The following is a 9,342-nucleotide window of genomic DNA, read 5'->3' as shown; positions in this document are numbered from 1 at the left end:
CAGCGGATTCTTTACTGTCTCAGCCACCAGGGAAGCCTGTGAATACCAAAGCCCTAGGCAAATCCAAAGAAGGAGGATTATTATTATTTATTTTGTGAGATCAGTTTCATTTGGATGCGTAATGGAAGAGTTTGTGTACGTTTATCACTTCTGATCAGGCAAAGCCAGTTTGACACTTAGTGACCTTTTGAGGTCACAAAAAAACTCCCTTTTGAGGCCACAGCAAACAGCCAGAGCTTGGCTGCACTTTCACAAAAACAGTCTTGAAAAATACTGGTAAGGCCACTTTTAAAACTTTTTCAGACACCATGAACCCCGAGAAAACACCTTTCCAGAGTGAAGAACTGTTCAGTCCTTGCTAAAATAATCTTGGGTCCTCGGGACACATAGATACAGAGAGCAGACATTCATTTGTTACTTTGCAAATTGGCCATTCCCAGCTTAGAATGCTTTTTATCTTTTCAAACAGGGAATTGAGTTTTTCCACTTTGGAGCAAGTGCAGTTAACCTACCAACCTCGGAGCCCCAAAAGGGCTGAGTCAATTTCTCAGGGCAACTCGAGCTCCAGCTCGTAACTCATCCAACTCAGAGAACGGTACCCCTGGTCACCCTCCCACCCCCGCCCCCGCCCCCGCCCCTCAGCTCTTCAGACAGAGATTTCCAGTTGATTACCCCTTGATTAGAGCCCAGAGAGAGGCAAGCCAGGTATATAGGATTCCCATTGTCCTTCCCGCCTCTGCTCCCGACCAGGGTCAGGCCGAGAGGGCTCTTGGTGAACACTGAACAATCAAGCCCTGTTTACCATGGACGTTTAGTTTTCTTTTCTCAAAATCAAAACAGAGTTTAGTAGGCAGCGTTATTTCATACATGCCTCTTGATCAATGGAATGATCTGTCAGAAGCCATTAAAGCCCCCATTAGCTTGAATGCATTCAAAGCTAAACTATTGGATCATTTAAGGGCCGCGGTGATTGTTTTTAATATACTGTACATTGATTTCTCCCTGTGAGCGGCAACATAAGTTTGAAACTAACTGTGTATGACTAAGGCTTCATTTGCTGTCTCCAGTCCTCTGTGACAAGCATGGTTTCACTTCGACCAGAAATGTCTGTGTATAGTTTTTAAAGAGATGCAGACCCTGGTAGATTTCCCAAGGTTTAGACTGAGTTGAGTTTTTTTTTTTCCTTTCCCAAGCTTTCTCCCATTTCTTTGTGCCCACTCAGTGAGCTGGGCGTGCAGAATGGGAGAACCATCCCTGCCAGGGATCTCAAGTGAAAGGCAGTGGGGGAAATTTTTCTGAAAGCATGAAGTCCCAGTCGAGGCCAAAATCGAAGTGAATTTGACAGCCTTGGGCTGACGAAGGTCTGTGGCCAGCGCAAAGCAACAGAAGTGTGGCAGTGTCGGGGCATCCTTGCTGGGGCAGAGGCAGCAGATACTGCCATCTTTTGGTAGGTTGACCCTTCCTTAGCCAAAATGGATTCTTCTAACACTCACTCACTGATTCCTTCCTAAATACCAGACTCTGTGCTAGGGGTCATCTGGCTCCCAGGTGGTGCTAGTGGTAAAGAACCCATCTGCCAATGCAGGAGACATAAGAGACATGGGTTCGATCCCTGGGTCGGAAGGAGGGCATGGCAACCCATTCCAGTACTCTTGCCTGGAGAATCCCATGGACAGAGGAGCCTGGTGGGCTACAGTCCATGGGGTTGGATGCCACTTAGGGACTTTAATTTCAGTTCTTCTCTTTCAAGAATAAAAGAGTATTTTAGTCAAAGAAGCAAGGCATGTATCCCAAAGAAAAGTTTTCATATGCAAATGAGGCAATTAAAGTCTGGATGAGAGAAATTAAATTATTTAAGAATTACAGAAGTGGGTTTTCAAGTTTCTGGTTCAGTTCAGTTGCTCAGTCATATCTGACTCTTTTTGACCCCATGAGCTGCAGCACGCCAGGCCTCCCTGTCCAACACCAGCTCCCAGAGCCCACCCAAACTCATGTCCATTGAGTCCGTGATGCCACCCAACCATCTCATCCTCTGTCGTCCCCTTCTCCTCCTGCCCTCAATCTTACCCAGCATTAGGGTCTTTTCAAATGAGTCTGCTGTTCACATCAGGTGGCCAAAGTATTGGAGTTTCAGGTTCAACATCAGACCTTCCAATGAATACCCAGGACTGATCTCCTTTAGGATGGACTGGTTGGATCTCCTTGCAGTCCAAGGGACTCTCAAGAGTCTTCTCCAACACCACAGTTCAAAAGCATTAATTCTTCGGTGCTCAGCTTTCTTTATAGTCCAACTCTCACATCCATACATGACTACTGGAAAAACCATAGCCTTGACTAGATGGACCTTTGTTGGCAAAGTAATGTCTCTACTTTTTAATATGCTGTCTAGTTTGGTCATAACTTTCCTTCCAAGGAGTAAGCGTCTTTTAATTTCATGGCTGCAGTCACCATCTGCAGTGATTTTGGAGCCCCTCCCCCCCCAAAAAAAATCTCTCCCTGTTTCCACTGCTTCCCCATCTATTTGCCATGAAGTGATGGGACCAGATGCCATGATCTTAGTTTTCTGAATAATGAGCTTTAAGCCAACTTTTTCACTCTCCTCTTTCACTTTCATCAAGAGGCTTTTGAGTTCCTCTTCACTTTCTGCCATAAGGGTGGTGTCATCTGCATATCTGAGGTTATTGATATTTCTCCCGGAAATCTTGATTCCAGCTTGTGCTTCCTCCAGCCCAGCGTTTCTCATGATGTACTCTGCATATAAGTTAAACAAGTTTCTGGTATATCTTGAGATTTAGAAAGAATATGAACATTCTTTTCGGAGGTGTCTATGCTGGGTCTTCGTGGCCACACATGAGCTTTCTCTGGTTGCGGTGAGCAGGGCTACTCTGCATCACAATTTGCGGGCTTCCCATTGGGTGGCTTCTCGTTGTGGCGCACAGGCTGTCGGGCACACGGGCTCGGTGGTCTTGGTGCACTACTAGTAGCTGTGGAATCTTCCCGGATCAGGGACCAAACCCGTGTCCCCTGCATTGGCAGGTAGAATCTCAGTCACTGGGCTACCAGAGAAGTCCAATATGGACTTTCTTAAATCTACCTCCCAAATAAACCTAAGATATGGGGAAGAAGAACAAGGATAAGATTAGCCTACCCCTCCAATTGCACCCCAGAAGGGAGAAGTTTTCTGAAGTCTAGAAAATAGTTCAGTTCAGTCACTCAGTCATGTCCAACATTTTGTGACCCTATGGACTGCAGCACACATGGCTTCCCTGTCCATCACCAACTCCCAGAGCCTAATCAAACTCATGTCCATCATGTCGGTGATGCCATCCAACCATCTCATCCTCTGTTGTCCCCTTCTTCTACTTTCGATCTTTCCCAGCATCATTTCCAATGAGTCAGTTCTTCACATCAGGTGGCCAAAGTATTGGAGTTTCAGCTTCAGCATCAGTCCTTCCAATGAATGTTCAGGACTGGGTGTCAAGCCCTCCTCCAGAGGATCTTCCCAACCCAGGGATCAAACCCACATCATGTCTATTACTTACTAATTACTCAACACATGTAAAAGATGATGATAATTCTTGCTATAGCACCCCAACGAAAACACTCATGCCAAGGCCACTGTCTATACAGCAGCATGGGAAAAAAAAAAAAAAAACATTCAAGGGCAATACCGTTGCCCTAGTAGACTAGTAGCAAGAGCTGTGTTTCTTCTTGAATTAAAGGAGCTTGAGTGGGGCAGGCAGGGGACAAGGGCAAGCCATCCCAAGGGTGGAGCCACTGCCTGTCTTTCAGGGTCAGGCATCTTATTTAAACGGAGGGCAGGCCTGCAGGAGAGCGAGCTGCAGGCTCATCTTCCTTCAACAGATAGATAAAGAATCGTTTCTGAGCGCTCCCTATCTCTCTTGCTCCTGTAACACTGCTAAGGTTATTCTAATGCCTCATTAGGAGAGGTGGTGATCTGGTCTATGATTTTTTTTTGTGGAGGTGGGTGGCAGGAAGCAGGAGGGGTGGACCTGTGCTTTCTAACTTACACGACTGACTAATGTGTCATTATAAAGGATCAGAAAAACACAGCTGCTGCTTATTCTGTGGTTGAACTTATCACCCCAAAAGCTCTGGTGGCTTATAGAGTTTTATGAAGGAATTCACAATTTATCATTTTTGCTCAGACTGTTACCATTGTAACGAAGTTGCAAGGTGAGTCTAGCTGTCCATAGATTTCTCCTCCATCTGGTGTGCTGGCAGGTTCCTGTTGCCTCCTTAAAGCTTCTGCATTTTGCCCTACCATCCAAACTCTCCAGGAATGCCCTAGGTCTTTCCTGTCACACTAATCTCTTGCCATCTGAATCCCTGAGTCACTTATAAACCACTCTGTTTTCATTTGTTGATCATTTCCATTTGTTCTGCCACCAGCGTGTTTATAAATACTATTTCACTTTGTCAAATTCAGTTTCCATATTGGACTATGAAATACCAGAAGGCAGAGCTCACAGGATCCGATCTTTATACTTCCATTTTATTAGGCTCCATAACACTCAGAATCACACTTAATCTCTCCCAAAACATTTAATATTTATTAGCTATCAATCCAGCTAACTTTTATCTGACACATAATAGATACTCAATAAATGTGTGTTGACTGGCTGTTTGCTAGAGGAAAAAAATCTATCATCATCCTCCCCTGCTTTAAAATCCACCCCCAACCCCCCAGGCCCCCTTCCCCTAAGATTTTTCTGACCACAGCTTACAAGGCTATTTGAAATTTACCTGCAACTTCTCTCTCCAACTTCATCTCCCCAAACTTACTTCTCACCTTGTTCCAGCCACACCTAATTTTGCATGATGTCCTGAGTCCTCCCATGGCTCTGGCTCTGCATCTAGGTGAGTGGCCTTGAACATGGTGGGACTTAGCAGTGGCTCAGATGGTAAAGCATCTACCTGCAATGCAGGAGACCCGGGTTCATTCCTGGGTCTGGAAGATCCCCTGGAGAAGGAAATGGCAACCCACTCCAGTACTCTTGCCTGGAAAATTCCATGGACAGAGGAGCCTAGTCAGCTACAGTTCATGGTGTTGCAGAGAGTCGGACACGACTGAGCAACTTCACTTCACTTCACTTCAATTGCTTAAAGCTGAGAATGGGTGGAGCTGGGGAGGATTTGATCAACAAAATCTGTGTCCCCAAGAGGCATTTGATCAAGGAGACACTGATATGATAGCCAAACATCTGAGACGGTGGTTGGGACATGGCAGCAGGGACTATATGGGGCCTTGATTCTGCCTCAGATTAAAGGGAACAGAGAAGGCACCCCAGGAAGCAGCAAACCTCCCATGTGAAGTCAAGGCCCAGCCAAGTCGTGCAGCATTCAGTATAGGCATCCAGGGCCAGTGCAGTTCTGAGAGCAAGAGCACAAAAGTCACGTGCCTTGGCCAATGATACTGAGGGAAGACTGGAAGAGCTCAGTGGACATGGACTTGGGGCGCTGGACTTGGGTCAGCAAGACTAACTTCAGATCCCATTGACCTGGGATCATTAGGCTACTCTACAAATAACAGCAGTGTCATATCATAACCATTTACTCAAGAATTCAATTCTCCAGGCATATCGAACAAAGCGAAGGGCAAAACGACAGAATGATTCCATCCCCAAGTGGCAGTCAGCAAGTGCCCAGCCTGGAGGGTGAGCTGGGGGGCAAGAATCCTGTTTTCTCTTTGGGGAAGGCACCACATGGCTTCTAAACACAGTCAGTTACTTCACCTGGAGCTTAACTGAAGAGACACGATCTGTTCCAGCAACAGGGAGGCAAAGCTGCCTAAATATTTGACCAGAGAGAACTTACCAGTGGCAAATAAGCTCATGAAAAGATGGTCAATATCATTAGCCATCAGGCAAATGCACATTTAAACCACTACACACCTGTAGGAACGGCTATAATTTTATAACACCACTTGCTGGGAAGGATGTAAGAAGCTGGAGCATCAAAAATAGCTGGTGGGAATGTGAAATGGTACAGCCACTCCAAAAAAAGAGTTGGGCAGTTTCTTATAAGATGAAACAGGAAATTAACCATAGGACCCAGCAACCATACTCAATCATTTATCCCTGAGAAATAAAGCCTCTACTCCTAAAAATGTACATGACTGTCCACAGCTTTATTCATCATAGCCCAAACTGTAAAGAAACTACAAAGGATGTAATTTGGGTGTATCCACATCATGGAATACTTCTAAGCAATAAAAAAGGAATTACCTATTGATACACACACCAACTTGAATGGATCTCCAGAGAATTGTGCTGAAAAGCAACAACAACCAAAAAGTCTAATCTCAAATGGTTATATGCTATATATGTATGCAAACCAATGACTTCACTTCTTAAATAACCTTGAACTATCAAAAGTATAGAATTGGAGGGCAGATTGGCGGTAGCCAGAGGTCAGGGATGGGAAGTAGCTATCAAGGAGCAGCATACAGGCAGACTCCTGATGACCAAAGAGTTCTGTATCGACGGAAGAGTTCTGTATCTCGATGCTGGTGGCGGGGATTTTATGAATCTACACATGGGAAAAAATTGTGCTTACTGTTTCTACATGCACACGCAACTATTGGAATCTGAATGATTCCGTGGACTGCAGCACTATCAGTTTCCTGGTTTTGATATTACAGGACAATTTGATATTGTATTACAGTTATCTAAGATGTTACAATCCTGGGGAACTGGCTGGAGGGCACACAGGACCTCCCTGTATATTTGGGGTGGGGGGGCAACTTCCTGAGAATCTATCAGTTCAGTTCAGTCGCTCAGTCGTGTCTGACTCTTTTCGACCCCTTGAATTGCAGCACGCCAGGCCTCCCTGTCCATCACCAACTCCTGGAGTTCACTCAAACTCACGTTCATGGAGTCAGTGATGCCATCCAGCCATCTCATCCTCTGTCGTCCCCTTCTCCTCCTGCCCACAATCCCTCCCAGCATCAGAGTCTTTTCCAATGAGTCAACTCTTCGCATGGGGTGGCCAAAGTACTGGAGTTTCAGCTTAAGCATCATTCCTTCCAAAGAAATCCCAGGGCTGATCTCCTTCAGAATGGACTGGTTGGATCCCCTTGCAGTCCAAGGGACTCTCAAGAGTCTTCTCCAACACCATTGTTCCCAAATAAAAAGTTAAAAAAGAAACTGGTCCGGTATTGTATGAGAGGGGAGAAGGTGAGCACTCCCTTGACAAGAATGGAAGGGGCCCTTGGGCCTGACAACACCCCCATAGTTAAGGCATTGCCACCTGCTTCGTGGCATCTAACCACTGCTTTTGTAGAGAATAGACTTGTGGGAGCAGTGAGGGAAAGTAGTGAGAGTTACGAATTGAGAGAGCAGCATTTCCATAGTATATACACTACCAGTGTGAAATAGCTAGCTAGTGGGAAGCATAGCACAGTGAGCTCAGCTAGGTGCTGTGATGACATAGAGGGCCGGGGGTGGGGGTGGTGGGAGAGAAGCTCAAGAAGGAGGGGATATATGTATACAGACGGCTGGCTGACTCACATTGTACAGCAGAAACGAACGCAATATTGTGAAGCAATCACATTCCAATTTTAAAAATTAAAAAAAAAAAAACTAGTCAGGCTGAACAAAATAAAAGTCAGTGTTCCCATTTCCAACATACCACCTCCCTGGGGGACTCTCAAGAGTAATTGTCACTGTAGATGATTCCTCGCACATAAGATGCGACTGTACTCTTGAAACTCAAAGCTCGCTCACGCTTGTACCTTAGAACTGCACTCATCCCTGGGGACCGAGCTTCCCCCGGGCATTGCTGCCGTGTCTTCATGAATCCTGCTGGAAGGAGACCCCTCTCCCCATTCATTGATTGCATGAGACTTCTTCAGACAAGGTCACAGGCACATCCAATAATCCGAAATGATCCTTTAACCAAACATATTTGGGATGCACTGGGCTAGACTGTGTTCCTAAGTGTCCTCTGAAACCTATGGATGGAAACAGTAACTACCATCTGGGCCTGTGCTGTAAGTACTTCACATCACTGTCTCACAAAACATTCACAGCAACCCCATCTGATAGTTCCTATTGTTGAACTCCATTTTTTCCACGTGAGGAAATTTAGGCACAGAGAGGCTGAATAACTTGCCCCAGATCACACAGCTGGTAGCTGGCAGAGCCAGGATTTGAACCCTGGGAATCTGGCTCCAGAGCCTAAGCACTTAATCTCTCTTTCCCAGCTTGAGCTTGACTAAACCTAGAAGGTACTGCTGCTGCTGCTAAGTCCCATCAGTCGTGTCCAACTCTGTTCGACCCCATAGACGACAGCCCACCAGGCTCCCCCATTCCTGGGATTCTCCAGGCAAGGACACCAGAGTGGGCTGCCATTTCCTTCTCCAATGCATGAAGGTGAAAAGTGAAAGTGGACTCGCTCAGTCGTGTCCGACTCTTAGTGACCCCATGGACTGCAGCCTACCAGTCTCCTCCACCCATGGGATTTTCCAGGCAAGACTGCTGGAGTGGGGTGCCATTGCCTTCTCCAATGCATGAGAGTGAAAAGTGAAAGTGAAGTCACCCAGTCGTGTCCGACTCTTAGTGACCCCATGGACTGCAGCCTACCAGACTCCTCCGTCCATGGGATTTTCCAGGCAAGAGTACTGGAGTGGGGTGCCATTGCTTTCTCTGGTAAAGTCAGGAACCAGAGTTACTTTCAGCCACTGCCACGTGAGAGCAATGCATTATAGTGGAGCAGTTAGATCCCTGGACTTCGGAGGAAGTCATACCCAAGTTCCAGTCTCAACAGACCTCCACCACCACCACACACACACTCACAAATAGCTGCGTGACCATGGGTAAGTGGCTTAACCTCTCTGTGCCCCAGCTTCTCTCCTGTTAAAAGGGACTACTAACAACATCTATGACATAGGATGGTCTGAGGGTTAAAAAGAGAGAGTACACAAATCTCTTAGCATAGGGCAAAACAGAGTAACTGCTCAAAAAAGAGAAACATAGCTTTTCGAGGAAGAGACTTTGCTCTTTGGTGCTGGGGAGTAAGTAGGGAAGAGGGGCAGGTTTCCATCAGTGTTATTGTAGAAGAGAGCAATTGCTGATCCTTGATGGAAAAACAAAGGCACCTCCTCAAGGAACCCGCAGTGTGGAAGCAGTCCCTGCACTTCAGAGCCTGGAGGCGGTCTAACGACCATGTCCCCTCTGAACAGAGTCGGCAATTGCTTTGGATGGGACCACCTGCAAAGATGGCAGGACTGCTAGGGTCGCTTGATTCTTAAACCATTTGAGAAGCTACCAAGGTAGAGTTTAGGTGTGAAATTGATAAGTACATGCTCATCTGCTTGGT

At 46.2% G+C, this 9,342-nt stretch overlaps 1 non-coding gene across 1 annotated transcript; it reads left to right on the top strand.

Annotated features, from left to right (window-relative positions):
• Window positions 1–7,177: 7,177 nt before the first annotated feature.
• On the top strand, window positions 7,178–7,302 carry LOC138991884 (U6atac minor spliceosomal RNA). The gene has a single exon (XR_011467782.1). It is a non-coding gene; the product is annotated as a U6atac minor spliceosomal RNA (small nuclear RNA).
• Window positions 7,303–9,342: the final 2,040 nt, after the last annotated feature.

The sequence above is a fragment of the Bos mutus genome, chromosome 18 (assembly GCF_027580195.1).
Source record: "Bos mutus isolate GX-2022 chromosome 18, NWIPB_WYAK_1.1, whole genome shotgun sequence".
Classification (NCBI taxonomy): domain Eukaryota; kingdom Metazoa; phylum Chordata; class Mammalia; order Artiodactyla; family Bovidae; genus Bos; species Bos mutus.
The sequence above is the reverse complement of the archived record's forward strand: the minus strand, read 5'-3'. Positions and strand labels throughout refer to the sequence as shown.